Raw genomic sequence first — 18,028 nt, 5'->3', positions numbered from 1 at the left:
TCCTGAACAACTGTGGTGACTCTTCCTTGTTTTATTTCAGTTATAGAAGCCACATATCATTGGGATTCAGAGAAGAGCGGTGGACATCCAAATCTCTTTGAATCATATTATTTCAGGTTAGTGATTTTAGCTGTGATATTAACATGCTAGGGATTTTAGTTTTAATAAGCCACCACAAATTACATTCGGTTTTGCTAGCATGGCTAATATTTTATTAAAACTGATGTCCTGTTAAATGGCTGGAGAACTTGTTGGCTATATGAAAGAAATATATTACATTTATTTCTTGGGTCTTAATGTAGTCAGTGTGATGGATTTACACTGGTGAGCTGCTAAATCTTGCCTAATCTCTCTGTAAAACACAAATAGTCACCCTATAAACAATGCTATTGGCACACCCAACTAGGAATATCTGATGTTAACAAAAGGTTTCCAAGATAGCTCTCCAGCAGTTTGTGGGGTTTTTTGCTGTTATCTGGTTTACTTTCTAGTGACTTGAATTGAAGGAGGAAAATGAAAAACTGGCCACCAAAGATGTCACAACTTAGTCTTTGGAAATAAAACCAATATGACATCTAATTTCAAGGAATATAAAGTAGTACTTCTATTTAAAGCCTGACAAGTATGAGCAAGGTAATACTCTTTTAGCTACAGTCTTGGGATGGACTGTGGAAAGCAAAGGAGAAATAAGGAGATTATTCCATATTACAATAAAACATTTCATTTGTTATTTTCAAGTTGCTTGCTTCCTATTAGAGTAACCACAGTATCAAGGTTTGCTGTAATCATGGGAGTCTAGTAGATCAGCCTGATCCCCCCCAAGTGATGCCCGAAGTGATGAGTTATCTAAATTCTGATGAGTCAATTTAACAAAAATTTAGGGAACATCTAATTGGTGACAAGCTCTTGGTAGGAGCTCACAGCCAGAGCTTCTGTTGGCTCAGTGACACCATAAGAAGGGAAACTCATGCCGCACAGGAAGGACTTGCTTTAAATGTAGTAGGTAAACTTTTGTGTATTGGCATGGCCTTCATCCAGCCTGAATTACAGAAACTAATGAGCTAGTTCTTTGGATCTGCCAAGATCTTCATTCTACATAAACCATACTGATTACAAAACTTGGGAGGCATCCTTATAAGAAACTAGGGAATTCCTATTTCTCATTGGGAGCTACATCTTCTTGGTGATTTGCATCATTGTTTCATATATTATTTACACTATTTGTTTGTAGTCTGATGGTAAACCAGAGTGGAAGCTATTTATGTCAAATATGATTACTCATTTTAATGGATATTCTGAATGGAATAGATTTTGTATGAGACTGGCTCACATCTTGCTAGGTGATCCTGAAGATGCAAGAACATGTATATTCTAAGTAATATATTCACAACTGTGTGACTATACCACGTGCATAGGTGGTGAAGAACTTAATATATGATATTTGCTGTTCAGTTTAAATTTAAAGATTTTATTTTGGTCAATTAAATGAAAGAATCAAACATCTTTTTCCATTAAATTAACTGACCTCAATTGGCCATACAATTAATTACATGTGAATGTCAAATATAGGCGTCCTATATATACACAGGCTGAGCAACCATAATCTGAAAATTTAATTCTAAAATGATCCAAAATCTGAAATTTGCCCTCACAAGTGGAAAATTTCACATCTGACCTCATGTGATGGGTCATAATCAAAACTAAGTCACAACTTTGTTTTGCGCAAAAATTATTATAAATATTATATCAAATTTCCTTCAGGTTATTTGTACAAGTTGCATATGAAAACTAAATAAATGTTGTGTTTAGACTTGGGCCTTATCCCTACGACATCTCATTAGATATGTGAAAACATTTCAAAACTTGATAAAATCCAAAATCGGAAACACTTCTTATCTAAGCATTTTGGATAAGGGATAGACTGATTCCCTTATCAGAAACCTATATAGATGACTCAAAGCTTTCCCTTTGTATTCTATATATTTTTTTTCCCTTAAAGTCATGTAGAATCAAGATACTATAGAAAATTAAGCTCTTCTGGTTCATAAATTTTCTATTTCGATTGCATATTGTATTTAACAAATAGAAGTTTTTATATGCACACTATTTTTTAAAATCTCATTATTGAATATCAATTTTAACCTACAAATTATTTTTTTAAAAAAGAAAGTTAATGTACTACATGCGTAGCTGGTGAGGGAGAAAATGTCCCAATGCTTCATCTATTCTCATTGAATCTGGCATAAAAGAGTTAAATTATTTGCCCAAGATAACAAAGAGGCCACTAACCAACTCTAGAGTATTACCAAAAATTCTCCCAAAGTATTCTTCTGTACATATTGTCTTTGTTAAGTAGTAAGAATACCTTCACCACCATATTTGAAAAACTTTTGTTATCCAAAGGTTGAAAAACAAATTTGACAAAGACAGGGAATGCCACATCTGAAGCATTGTCATGACCAAGAATAATTACATCCCTTTCTTCAAGATAAATTACAATTTACCTAGATAGATATATTTGTTACAATAAATATTTGTATCTCTTTAGGTAAAATACTTCCCATGTATTTGAGGTAAGGGAATACTAAAAGATAAAACCTAGTCATATCTATTATATAGATTTCCCAAGAAAACTTAAAATTCTAAGAAGAAATTCAGAAATTTAGAAAGTCTATTATATGTTTAAATACTTAAAGCAATATTTATAGTTGATTTCCTATCAAATTTGAAATTCTCTTTTCTATAGTTCTGGGGATATTTGGGGGCAATTATTTTATGTAAGCAGATGTTTTGTTTGTTAAATGTCTACCTTCAATTTACCTTAGGGCACTCACTGCTAATTTATCTGGAATCTTTGTGCACAAAGATAATTTATCTTGATGAAAGGGATGCAGTTAGCCTTGGTCATGACAATGTTTCGATGTGGCATTCCCTTTGGGCAGATACACTCTCATGGGCACACTGCTCAGTGATCTGAACACTGGCTGAATTTGAGTCTTTCCTTAGAAGCCCAGCTGGCAGTTTTGTGCAGTGTCCAGTGTGCACAATGTCCCTGAGTTCACTCTCTGTTCTGTGCTTCTTGTGTACATTCTCACTTTCTAATAAAAGCTCTCCTTCAGTTTATTAATCTTGTCCTTTTGTAAGAGATACCTGCTAACCAATAGATTTCTTTGCCTTTAGATTTCATTTTTTGCAGCCAAGATTCCAGCTTTAAACATTCTAGAATTTATAAAAAACAACAGTAGCAAACAGTCAAAACTAAACTCCATAAAAGATAACTTTGCAAAATGTGAAAATTTAAAGAGAAGAAAAATGTAGAAATCATCAGCAAGACCAAACAACTGAGACTTTTAAGTGTTTTAGTTTAAATTCAGTCCCATGAGGGCACTATGAAATATTTATACTTTAATGTCCCTGAAGTAGTTTAATCTGATCTGCCAAGTCAGAGCTACAGCATGATGCTATGTCCCAGGGTCAGGCAATGTGCTGAACTCAGCAGGATAGGGCCCAGCTTCCAATGCTAACATATGTCCTACAGACTGTGGTGAAAAGGTTGTAAGTTATGAAAATCCCTCAACTCTCAGCAACGGAACTCTTCTAGAAATATTCAAGAATTTTCTGCTTAGATTTCTGGATATATTATTTCTTAATTGATATTTTGAGTAGAAGAAGCAATATTTACAGAATTGCTACACACACACACACACACACACACACACACAAAACCAAGGTATTAATCTATTAAAAATTTTGAGACATCATTAATAATTAAAGCTATACAATTGCTTCAAAAATTACATATTATTAATACATAGCGATGAAAACAGTTCATTAAGATTGGTGGGAAGGTGGAGCAAATCAATCTTAATTGATTTATCTGTTACTCAGAATAACACCATGATAAATAATTATCACCTAAACCCAATGAGTTGTACCATTTCCTTTAAGGTGATATTTGTGACATATTATCAGTGTGCACAACTTAAAAGCTTACATATGTTTTTCCCATCCGTGTAATCTAATCAAAGGTGCAAAGCCTGGATCTATGCCAGTATAAACCTTCCTTGTTACACAGTTGCAGCCGCATGGTCCATCTGGAGTTTCTGGTCTGCTTGATGTCACATGACAGATCCTACTGGCATGGAAGATGAAAGGATGTTCAGGCCACGTGTCTGGGGATGACAGTTTTCTTTGTGATGAACCCCAGAGTCACAGCTTGTTAAATAAGCCTGTAACAGTGATAAAAGACAAAGCCATCAGTTTGTAGCAGAATATGGCCTATCTTCCCATGACAAACTATGCTATCTCTTCTCACACACACTGACATCTCATAAACCATTCCCACAAGTGGTGGTCAGAAATAGTGTCTGAAGGCAGCCCTACAAGAGTGTAATAGATTGCTGCTTATCTTTGAGCAAATGAATGGAAAAAATACCTGGAGTGTACAGCGCAGTTCTCTTAGCCTCACAGATGAAAGTGACTTTCTACTTAGAACATTTTGCATGATGGACCTATTTCACATAACTTTAAAATCCTGAGCAGTGACATAAAGATGACTATGAGATACCTGCTTCCAAAGGCATGCAAATTTTGAACTCTTCCTATTGTTCAATAAGTCCATAGGTTCAATTTACAAGGCTGCTTCTGTTTATTCAGAAACAATATGTCTATGAACCAAATAATTATGAAAACAGTAATAAGAGCTACCACTTAGTCAGTGTTTACAATGTGCTAGGCATAGTGCTGATTACATAATATATACCGTCAAAATTCTCACAACACAGGTATTACCTAGACATAACCGGATGTATCATTTCCTTTCAAGCAATGGCATTATTATACCCATTCTGCAGATGAGGAAACAGAGGACCAAAGAAATAATTTTCCCAGGCCACTCAATAGGTGAATCCAAGGTTGGAATGTGAGAATCCTGATTGATCTTTTCCACTCTATCAGAATAGTAACAAATACAGTGGGAAATATTATGAAAATGGATAGATGAAAAATGTAAGGACTATAATCTTGGACACTTTATTTTGGGGTTATGCCTAAATTCATCAATGATTTAAACCAGGGCAGAAGTTGAAATAGTTAGGTCCAGTTATATTAGTATGTCAGAGCATGATATTCTTCCAGATGTTTTGCTGATGTGGGGCAATTCACAAAAGAGAAACCAGTAGTTTAACATTTGACCATTCCTTTCCTTTTGTTTCTTTTTTCTTCTTCCCAATCTCCTGGTTTCTCTCTACCCATCTTACTGTTTAGATCCCATTTCTTTTCATCTGATTCTCTTATACCTTGGACTGTCCATAGTTCCTTTGAGTTTTGGTGTCTTCTCTTCCTGATGAGTCATTTTATATACATATGCACACACATCCTGGCATTAGGTTCTATTTAATCATATGATGTTTTCATATAGTTCAATAATTGCCTTGTGAATGTAAATTTTGGCTTTTCACTCTGCCTAACAAATTTCTTGAGAATGTAAATGGGCCAAATACTTCTCCGTATTTATATCAGACTTTGTAAAGTCCTGGACAACTAGAAGCTCAGTGAATGCTTATCCAATTGAAGTGCTTTTCTCTGCTAATACTTTCAAAGACCAAAAAGGATATGAAACCCCTAATGCTAAGAAATAATAATACCTGCCAAATCCAAATTCTGAATAAGCTTTTCAGTAGCAATAGAAGCTTGCTTTGAAAAAAAAAAAGACTTTCTCTAGTACACTAAAATTGAAAAAAAAAATGCTTTCTATCCTGTGGTTCTTACTGTACTGAGGGGACTGGCTAGACAATATTGCTATTTTGGTTTTAATGGCCACCTTAATTTTAAGTGCTAATGATGGGATTTTAATAGAATTTACAGACACATTAGAATGGAATATTCATACTTACAGATAGTTTTAATTATGAAATTATAAAATGAGCAAGTTTGAGACTAAAATTGAACTTAAATATCACTAAACTGATTCTCAAGTCTGGGTTCGCATTTGAATCCACTAAGATGTGCACGCACGTATGTACACACACACACACACACACACACACGTGCCATCGCCATAAATTACTAAGGTGGAATTTAAGGTGCTAAGACATTTAAAAAACATTCTCAAGTGGTTCCGATGTGCATTCAGGGCAAGTAAGTGACCTAGTTTAACCATTGTTTGTTCTAGTATTTCTTCCATAACATCTCTTCCCAGAAATAAGTAACCTATTTCCTTAATACTTTCAATGACAGAGCAGTGTCAGAGCACTGAATGACTCTCATGAACTGAAAGACTGGAGGTCACTTGCAAAATACATTATTTACAATCAGGAAGAATAGCTCCCTTCTGATTATAACATACAAGGCTATTAAATTTCACAATCAGTGTCCTTTACAATTCGAAATTATAAAACATATAATACAAAACATGGCTTTTAAACCGATGTTTTTTCCCACTGAAGTCTTTGTGTTCTTGTTGATAAAAGTAGGGGAATCAGGTTGAAAATGGTTGGAGAGAGGCAGGAGAAAGATTCTTAAGGAGAAAGCAACAGAAAAAGGAGAACAGGAAATTATCCTGGAAAAAGAATAATTACCTTTTAGTATTTAGGCAATTTGGCCAAAAACTGTGCTTAATTTTTGGCTGTCAGCTTTAAATCACAGAAGAACAACAGTAGAGATCAGATTGTACATATATAGATGCATGTGTTGTTTATCATTCAAGGAGATTGGCAGGCCTGATAGAATAATATCGAAACCCACTATCAGATGAAATCGCCTCATGTTTATGGAACATTTATTATATGAAAGACACTGTTAGAATAAGTGCTTGGCAAAAGCAGGACTGGCCAGTATGTGGAGGATCTGGCAAAATTAGGCAGGCTTGTTAAAGTGGGCCAGTCAGTTTTGAGAGAGGCCAGAAGTTACCAATAGATGGAGATAGAGATAGAAAACTATCAGTGAGGAAAATAGAGCAATGAACAATGATTCTTAGTGGGATGTGAGCCTGGCCTTCTGAAATAGGAGAATAATACGGTTATTAGAAAATAATTGCACAAGTAGGAAGATAAACTTCTATATAAGTTGATAATATTAAACTAGTGATTTTGGCCTCTAGCTTCTCCCACACTAAAAACCATATTATTATCACCAAATTGAAGTTTAAAGATAGGGTGAGAACAAAGATATTTCAAGTGGTGGTATATGAATTTCAACTGTAGTTATTTGAAGTTTACAAGGAAATGGGGCCAAGAAGATCATTGTAGACTCTACACTAGATATAATTGAAACTATATTTAGGTATTTTCTTCCCTCTAACAGACAAACACATAAGAATATGGTAAGAAATAATAAACATAAAGTTCAAATATAATAATAGAAGAGGTGTCACAAGATAATAGAAGAGTAACTGCATGATCATGAGTTGTTCATATAATAACAGCATTAAGACTACCAATATACAGATCCCTTCCATCTGAAGAGCTTGGGAAATCTGGAGGAGAAGAACCTTGCAAATGGTTATAAGGCAACGCTCCAGGGGAGAACCATTCTGTCATTAATGCTTAGGGGCAGGATCTTAAGACAGTTTCAATTAATAATTTATTTGATAGAAATGGAATTTTTGGCAAGGATAGGTTGGCTTAGGTGTTTAAACACATGCTGAGTAGTTTGGGTTTTATTTTATAAACAATGGGGACCCATGGAAGGTTTTTACAGAGGACAGTTATTTGTGATCAATACAGTGCTTTTAAAAAATTGATAGTTCATGTTGAATAGATTGGAGAGAAGAGAAATTGCAGAGCTGAAGACTCATTGTGAAATCATCATAATAAAGTACACATAAGGCAATAAGGGTCTGAATGGGAGTCATGGCAGTAGGAACAGAAAGAAAGGGTCTGATGGAATAGTTTTTCTAATGAAAGAACTGAGAAGATGTAGCAACTACTTCTTAATAACTTTGTACTTTAATCATTCAACTGTAATCAGAAGTCTCAGATGAATCAATCTGGTGAAACATTAGCTCAGTTGAAATGTGTGACAATTTACTACTTAAAAGGTCACAAAAGTCAAACCTGAAAAGCTTCTTATTTGGATACAATTATTCAAATACCATTTGGAAACAGCACTTCACTCATATGCTGCCTACCAAAATTTAGCCAGTCCCCTCAATTAAGCCTTTTCATCTGTGGAACTTATCCAAGCCAACAATGTTCCTTGGCCTCTGATGTCCTTTCCAAATCATATCTGACAGGGAGAGAACCCTCTGTCTGCACTGAAGTCAGAAAATGACATTAAACTCTACAGCAATGCAGATTCATTATCATTTAAAAGGATTTTAAAAACACAGAGGTTATGAATTTGACCATATAAAAGCTCCATTTAGCTTTTTGGTATTTAAGGTGATGCAGTAGACAGAGATCAGCTATGAAGGTGGCAAAAACAATAACAACAACAACAAAAAAACTTCGAAAGTTCTTAAAACATTCTAAAAAGCTAAGAAAGAAACAATGTTACAACTGGATTTTTATATAGTTAAATAGTTTAAGCATATTGTGTTTGATAGGTAATAGTTAAATAATCCAAATGTTACCACCTGAAATGCATGAACTTTGGAGGAGTCTACCTCCTACATATCTCTTGAAGATCTATTGTCACATGATGTTGCAGTCTTTATTTTTGTCCTTTTTCTTTTGTATTCTTTGAAAAGCCCCAAGTAGAGAAGGTGATACATTTAACTCTCTTATTCTTTGTCAGTGATATATTCTGTAATTTGTGCTATATAGAACATTCTGGGATGATACAGTTATCTCCAGCACATCCTGAAATGATAATACTTCACAGAATCATGACATTTTAAATATGGAAAAGATTTTGGAAATTATATAGCCAACCTCCTACTCAGGATAGAAATACCTTCTTTGACAAGGATATCCCTGACAGAAATTATCACCCAGACTGCGAATGTTTTGCAAGTATTCCATTCTAAAGCTTCCAGTAAAAAAACAAAAAAAAACAAACAAAAAAAACTTCCTATATCTTTATCCAAGGCATTTGTAAAATTGTTGAACAAAGCAAAGACAAATGCTGCCTCTGTAGCTCCAGTGTATTCATTCATTCTCATGCTGCTATAAAGAACTGCCTGAGACTGGGTAATTTATAAAGGAAAGTGGTTTAATTAACTCACAGTTCTGCAGGGCTGGGGAGGCCTCAGGAAACTTGCAATCATGGTGGAAAAGGAAGCAAACACATCCTTCTTCACATGGCAGCAGGAAGGAGAATAATGACAACAGAGCAAAGGGGGAAGCCCCTTATAAAACCATCAAATGTTGTGAGAACTTACTATCACAAGAATAACATGGGGAAGACGGCCCCCATGATTCAGTTACCTCCCACTGGGTCCTTCCTGCGACATGTGGGGATTATGGGAACTAAAACTCAAGATAAGATTTGGGTGGGGACACAGCCAAACCATATCACTCAGAGACCTATTAGAAATATCACTATTCCTTGTTTATTTATTTATTTATTTATTTATTTATTTATTTATTTAATTTTACTTTAATTTCAGGGGTATGAGTGCAGAACGTGTACGTTTTATATATATATATGTTATGGTGGTTTGCTGCACCTATCAATCAGTCATCTAGGTTTTAAGCCCCACATGCATTAGCTATTTTTCCTAATGCTCTCCCTCCCCTTGCCTCCCTACTCCCTGACTGGCCCGATGTGTGTTGTTCTTCTCTCTGTGTTCATGTGTTCTCATTGTTCAACTCTCACTTATGAATTAGATCATGTTATGTTTGGTTTTCTGTTCCTGTGTTAGTTTGCTGAGAATGATGGCTTCTAGCTTTATCCACATCCCTGCAAAGGACATTATCTCATTCCTTTTTATGGCTGCATAATATTCCATGGTGTATATGTACCACATTTTCTTTATCCAGTCTATAATTGATGGGCATTTGGGTTGGTTCCATGTCTTTGCTACTGTAAATAGTGCTGTAATAAACATGCGTGTGCTTGTGTCTTTTTAGTAGAATAATTACATTCCTTTGGTTATATACGCAGTAATGGGATTGCTGGGTCAAATGGTATTTCTGGTTCTAGATCCTTGAGGAATTGCTACACTGTCTTCTACAATGGTTGAACTAATTTACATTCCCACCAACAGTGTAAAAGCGTTTCTATTTCTCCACATCCTCACCTAAATCTATTGTTTCTTGACTTTTTAATAATCATTATTCTGACGGGCATAAGATGGTATCTCATTGTGGTTTTGATTTGCATTTGTCTAATGATCAGTGATATTGAACTTTTTTTCATATGTTTGTTGGCCGTGTAAATGTCATCTTTTGAGAAGTGTCTGTTCTTATCCTTTGCCCACTTTTTGATGGGTTTTTTTTTCTTGTTAATTTGTTTAAGTTCCTTGTAGGTTCAGGATATTAGACCTTTGTCAGATGGATAGATTGGACAATTTTCTCTGATTCTATAGGTTGTCTGTTCACTCTGATGCTAGTTTCTTTTGCTGTGCAGAAGCTCTTTAGTTTAATTAGATCCTATTTGTCAATTTTGGCTTTTATTGCAATTGCTCTTGGCATTTTAGTCATGAAGCCTTTGCCCATGCCTATGTCCTGAATGGTATTGCCTAGGCTTCCCTCTAAGGTTTTTATGGGTCTGGGTCTTATGTTTAAATCTTTAATCCATCTTGAGTTAATTTTTGTATAAGGTGTAAGGAAGGGGTACAGTTTCAGTTTTCTGTGAATGGCTAGCCAGTTTTCCGTGTATGGCTAGCCAGTTTTCCCAGCACCATTTATTAAACAGGGACTCCTTTCCCAATTGCTTGATTTTGTCATGTTTGTCAAAGATCAGATAGTTGTAGATGTGTGGTGTTATTTCTGAGGTCTCAAGTCTGTTCCACTGGTCTATATGTCTGTTTGGTCCAGTACCATGCTGTTTTGGTTACTGTAGCCTTGTAGTATAGTTTGAAGTCAGGTAGCGTGATGCCTCTAGCTTTGTTCTTTTTGCTTAGGATTGTCTTGGCTATAGAGGCTCTTTTTTGGTTCCATATGAAATTTAAAGTAGATTTTTCTAATTCTGTGAAGAATGTCAATGGTAGTTGGATGGAAATAGCATTTAATCTATAAATTACTTTGGGCAGTATGGTCATTTTCACTATATTGATTCTTCCTATCTATGAGGAAGGAATTTATTTTTCCATCTGTTTATGTCCTCTCTTATTTTCTTGAGCAGTAGTTTGTAGCTCTCCTTGAAGAGGTCCTTCACATCCCTTGTTAGCTGTATTCCTAGGTATTTTATTCTCTTTGTAGCAATTGTGAATGGGAGTTTATTCATGATTTGGCTCTCTGTTTGTCTATTGTTGGTGTATAGGAAGCTTGTGATTTTTGCACATTGATTTTGTATCCTGAGACTTTGCTGAAGTTGCTTATCAGCTTAAGGAGTTATTGGGCTAAGACAATGGAGTTTTCTAAATACAGAATTATGTTGTCTACAAACGGAGACAATTTGACTTCCTGTTTTCCTATTTGAATACCCTTTATTTCTTTCTTTTGCCTGATTACCCTGGCCAGAACTTCCAATATTATGTTGAATAAGAGTGGTGAGAGTATTCCTTGTTTTTTTTTTATTTGATCTCATATCATCATTTTGTCCACAATGACACAAGAGATTATAAGACTTATTAGATAGAGATTATAAGACTTATTAGATACTTTAGAAGCAAATGCATTTCCAAAGAGAAAAGTCTAGGCACTGCATCTAGGGCAGTCTCATATACCAGAGAGAATCCACTTAATAGGGCATGACGTGTTCTTTGTGACTCCATGATGCCTTCTAGTCATCAGCACTTTAGTTTCAAAGTACTTACAAATTATCTATTCAATAATTTATTCTGGATTTCTTTCAGGGCTCAATGTTAAAATCACAAGAATATATATTTATAGTGTAATTTATTGATTCATCCAGTTTGACAAACATTCATTAAGCACCTACTACATGCCAGGTGTGAACATATGTTTAGTGCTGTGGTGGCATATATGTTCTCTACATTCCAGCCTAATGGGGGAAATATGAAAAAAAAAACAGACAATTTCAATGCATTCTGGTAATGGATAAGAAAGGAGAAATAGATTTGGGGAAGCATATCAGAAAGTCATTCGGTGAGGTTAAGTTTTCCAGAAGATTTTAGATCTTAGCTGAGAAGTAATCCGTGAGGAGAAGTTAGGTAAAAGCAGATCTTAGCTGAGAAGTAATCCGTGAGGAGAAGTTAGGTAAAAGCAGGGATAGTCAACATGGAAGAATCTGCATGTTTGGAGGTCCCAATGACAGAATTTCAGTTCAGCAAATAAGGTTAGCAAAGGATGTAGAGGAGAGTATTAGGCTAAGTTGGAGAAAAGGTGGTGTGGAGGCTGCAGTAAGAAATAAGAGTAGGAGGAAAGTATTGGGAGGAGCCTTAACGTCCAAGGAATACAGTGTGTGTGTGTGTGTGCGCGCGCGTGTGTGTGTGTGTGCATGCACGTGCGTGTGTGTGTGTGTGTTTAAAAGAGAAATAGCAACCAAAGATAGAAGAAAAAACAGAAAAATGTGCTGGCAAGAATGCCGAAGAAACACATTTTCCAAGAAAGAGAGATGAGTTTATTAAGCTATATGTACTTTGTGAAATCAAGCAGGGTAAGGTTCGGATGTTTTTATTGGATCTAGCAACAGACTGGTTCCTGGCACCCTCGTGTGAACAGTACCAGTGGAGTTGGAAATGCCAAATACAAGTTGCTATGAATTGAGAAGTGACTGCAAGGGGAGAAAGTAGGTGCAGTAATTACAGAGAACCTAAAGGATAAATTTAAAGAGGAAGGATGAAGTCAAGGCTGTAGCTAGAAACACATCTCAAGGGAAAACTTTTAAGTATGAAAATATTAAAAATTGAAAATATTTAAATCTAGACTAGGCACAGAAAAAAAAAATAACTTATTAACCTGAAGAGTTGGAAGAGAATAAGATCAAGATAAAATGGAGAAATTCACTATAGACAACAGATGAGACACCACTTTTATTTTAAAAGGAAAAAGGGAAAAATATGAATGCAGATTCAGGGAAGTCAGTAAGTTTGGTGATAGCTATAGAAAATGAGAATGCTTATCTCATCTCTTCTACTTTCTCTATAAGATCATGAACTGAGATGGAGACAGATGTTAAATCAAATGTTTAAAGAATGAAGCTGCTGCAATGAGGAGACCTGGAGGAGAGAATACCTTGCTTTCCTATTTGCTTGAAATGTTGACAAACAATAAATTATTGAGAAACTGTAAAAGTATTATCTAGTGGCACTGGGCATGAGTTAAAACATTTATATGCCCACAGAAAAAGAAATTGTTCTACAACCCAGAGTAACAACTTACTTGAATTTTTTACTTCTTTCTTTCGATTCATTCATCTTGTAAGTATTTTTAAATAAGTGGTCATTATTGTCAAGCAAACTGGGAGGGTACAAAAAAAAGATCACGTAAGAATTGAACTATAAGGAAGATTTTTTCCCATAAGAAGAATAGATATGAATATGATTATTTATGATTTGTGAAAAATATTATAAAGGCCTTAAGAGTCTCAGCATAAACTTACAGTATTTAATGATAACTATGGGAATTATACTTGCTATTCTCAATTTATCATATACTTATGGATATAAGAAACTAGCAGCAATTCTTCTGAGGTGATAGGCCAGTTAAGAAGAGTTAAAAAGGGAGTTTCAGAAGAATGCATATCTGAATCTCTGTCTGGGAGCCATGTACAATTCTTAAAAGCTTCCAAGAGATTGGGATGTATTACCTCCTGCCCAGGCACAAATGCACATTTTTTGAGAATTTGAAGTTTTCTCAGCTAAATAAAAAAAGGTTATACTGAGATATTCTTTGTTCCTGGGTCTAGCTCTCTGATAGTGAAGGCCTCATTTTTGGATTTAGTGAGTTAATAAGATTTGGAGTTTCCTGAATATTATTTCTTCCACGAGTTCCCAAACTAAAATATATGCTTAATTACAAATATCTTAGTGATTATTTTATAACAAAACTATTTTTTTCCATTTATTATTGTTACAAATATTTCTGGTATTCAGGTTAGGTTCTGGGTAGAATGGGGAAAGTAATTTGAATTTTATATTAAAAATGCACGATGAGCTTATATTTATGTAAACTAAAGAAATAGTTAAGGACAGAAGACAACTAAACATAACTGGGTGGTTGTTTTGCATATTAAACAAAATTCTTAGTTCCAAGTTGCAAACTGCCTTGAATTTAATAAGCACAAAGATGTATCTGCCACATATAAGATCATGTAGCCTTGTTAATCCACTATAACCATAGTGGATAGAGTTAATCCAGCCTAACAAAAGTGAAGGATAGAATGCTGCTGAAATGTTTGATTTGAATAAGAAGAGAACTCTCCAATAAAGATACTGTTGTAGCAGAAGCTGGAGGAGGGTATAGTAGGAGAAGAGGTTTAGCCTTGGAGTTGCAAACAGTAAGTACTTAGCAGAAGGTTCCTGTGTTCTAGAAAGATGCTGTGTTGCAAACATAAGTATTTAGGATTAAATGGCCAAAGATTTCTATACTTGCCAAAGATTTCTATACTTGCTGTGGTTGCATATAAGCATAAAGAAAATGTCCAGAGAGATTTTCAGTGTCACCTTCTAGGTAACAAAACAAAGCAAATCCATAATTTCCAGTACAATTATCAACTAACGAAAGTGACCCTGCTTCTACCTATGGCCTTTTCCATTTTCCCTTTTTCTTTCTTATCTTTATTTATTTATTTACTTATTTTGCTTTCTTTTATCCTTTCAGCAGTCCAATACTATCAGTCATGGCTACCAGATCTACCAAGTCTATTTAGTTTGTACCGTGTAATTTATGACAAAAGACAAGACCAAAAATATTGGGCACATAAATACACATAAATATATATACATGTAAAATAAAATAATATGACAAATAAATTTAGAAGATGAATTATGAAGTAAAAAATCACTTAGAAAATATAATACAATATATTTCATTCACAACACCAACAAAAACATAATCGATCTTGGAGTGAACATATTAATACTATAGATTTACAGTAAAATAAAATACTAAGGTACCTAAAGGAAAACTGGAATACATGGTAGTTACCAAATAAGTGTTATTGAATTGGAAATTTCATAAGTATAAAAATGTTAATACCCCATAAATTAAAAGTTGAATAAAGTATTGAATTCCAATCAAAGTATTAGTTGTGGTATTTTAAATTTTTTTAAAAAGCAATTTTTCCCTTTATACTCAAAATGTTCTTGGATATTTATGGTAAATAATTTTTAGAATTATTTATCAAATAACAAAACAAATGGGCATGGTGGCTGACACCTGTAATCCCAGCACTTTGGGAGGCCAAGGCGGGTGGATCACTTGAGGTCAGGAATTTGAGACCAGTCTGGCCAACATGGTGAAACCCCATCTCTACTAAAAATACTAAAATTAGCCAGGTGTGGTGGTGCACACCTGTAATCCCAGCTACTCAGGAGGCTGAGACAGGAGAATAACTTGAACCTGGGAGGCGGAGATTGCAGTGAGCTGAGATCACACCACTGCACTCCAGCCTGGGCCACAGAGAGACTCTGTCTTAAAAAAAAAAAAAAAAATCAAGTGATCAATTGGCTTGGTAAAAATTGTGCAAAGGTCATAAATATAGAATGCAAATAAAAATAAAAAGGCCAAAGGACATATGTACTTTCTATAATATAAAATGTAAATTTAAAATATATATTTTTCTCTTCACGTTAGCATTTTTTAAAGTTAGAATATCTTGTGTCAGTGAGACTGAGAGAAAATAGTAGTCTTCTATACTACTGTTACAAACATAGTTATAAATAATAAAATCCTAATTAAAAAGGAAGAATAAGTACTGGTGTTCTGTTCCACAGTAGGGTAACTATAGTCAGCAGTAAGATAGCACATATCTCAAAATAGATGGAAGAGAGAATTTTGAATGGTCCCACCACAAAAAAATACAAATGGTTGAGGTTATGGATATGCTAATTGTCCTGATTTGGTCAGTACATAATATATACATGTTTTGAAACATCACAATGTACCCCATAACTATGCACAATTATGTCAATTAAAAATTAAAAATGAAAATAATTTTAATAATGAATAAATAACAAAATCTTTCATCTGTAATGCTGTGCCTACTCACTCTCTTTTTTGCTACAACCATCCAACTTGCAGAAATGTATCTGAAAGAAATAATTGAATGACAACCCAAAGATATATTTATAAACATATTCTTTGGAGTACACCACTTCACACAGGATAGGCTATAAATAAACATTTTAATTGACTAATAAATGTTCACGAAAGACTGAAAAATTATGAATAACATTACAATAAAACCTTAGAAAGGAATACACTGTAGCTTCATTTATTGATATGGAGACAGGGTCATAATTTATTGATAAATGAAATAAGACAAAGAAGAACAAAGGAAAGCAGCCACTTCGTATTTCATGTTTATGACCACTAGTGCAATTGATAGTACTGAGGAGGCAAGGTAGTGTGGCAGAGTCAGACATACCTGAGTCCAATCCCAGTTCTGCCACTCACATGCTGCGTGATGAAGAGAAAGTTACTTAACTCTCTAAAATTGTCTATTTCTCACCCTTGAAATGGGATACAAATGCCTGTTACTTCCGATTCTTGTGAGAACAACTGTGATAATGTAAGTAAAGCACATAGCTTTTTCTACACATGAAATTTAATCACTGACAAAGGGAGTTACAAGAAAAAACAGATATAAATTCATAATATATTTATGTAATATGAAAATTAAATGTTTCTGTATGTATATGTCTATAGACTGCTTCAACAGAATATGTTTTTTATTTTATACTCTGTTCAAATATCTTTTAAAATTGCAAAATGTTTATTATTTCCTGGACTGCTGGAAAAGTAGCTATGTTTCAGTACATATAATTTTTGCTATGTATATGGAAACATTTTAATGAATGATAATCTGGGAAAAAATAAAATTCTCAAATATTTAATTTTATCTGCAGTCTCCCCAATCAATGTACACATGGCCACACACACACGAACACATACAAAACAGTGTTGTGTTTATTTATTCTTATGCTCCACATTGTTTACTATTTTATAAGCAGGTTCTCCAAATTTTCAAGCATACCCTCACAATAGCATTCATTACATGTCAAATTCATGAGCTGCTTTGGAGATACAAAAATATAGAATACGACTCAAGACTGATTGCCTCAGGACAGGTGTATTATTGCCGGCTCTTCCATTCCATCTCTCTGTGTTCTTGGCAGAGATGCTTACTTAATATAGCAGCCTGGGACTGTTTGGATATTTCACCATAAACCTCAGTTTAGCGTCTTAAAAAGTACACTGATACCAAAGTCACACGTAGCAGTGACATAAATTGATTACACTGTTCTCAAGAGTGTCAAACACAGGCTAATGTGGGAGGAAGGCTACTTGAAGGAGAACTCTATTTAAACTCAAAGACAACCGCAAGTAGGTTGAATACTTCTGTTCTCACTTCCCGAAGAAGGCATCAACATTTCTCTAAACTCCACTATTTTAAAGTCTTTCTGCAGCTTGTCGTATTTTAATCGAGAAACAATGCAATCCAGGTATGAGTACCACATCTCATTTACATTTGCTTCAAATAAAGAATTTATGTACAATCTTTGAAGATACAAATAGAAATAAAAAGCAAAAGTGATTTTGAGTTGACACAAAATGTTCTTAAATTTCTTACTAGCCAACATATACTACTTCTTAGAAAATTTGGTAGGCTTAAAATTTCTAAAACTGGACCTTCAGACCATGTTATCCAGGATAAATAAGCCCTTCCAAATTGCTCTAATCCTTTCAAGACTGAAATGTAGGCAAAGTGCTGCTCTATTTCCAGTGCAGAGGTGGAGTTGCTCTGGGTTTCGGTTCTCTGAGGAAGTCAGCCACATGGCCAGTAATTCTTGCCA

The sequence above is a fragment of the Pan troglodytes genome, chromosome 13, assembly GCF_028858775.2.
Source record: "Pan troglodytes isolate AG18354 chromosome 13, NHGRI_mPanTro3-v2.0_pri, whole genome shotgun sequence".
NCBI lineage: Eukaryota > Metazoa > Chordata > Mammalia > Primates > Hominidae > Pan > Pan troglodytes.
The sequence above is the reverse complement of the archived record's forward strand: the minus strand, read 5'-3'. Positions refer to the sequence as shown.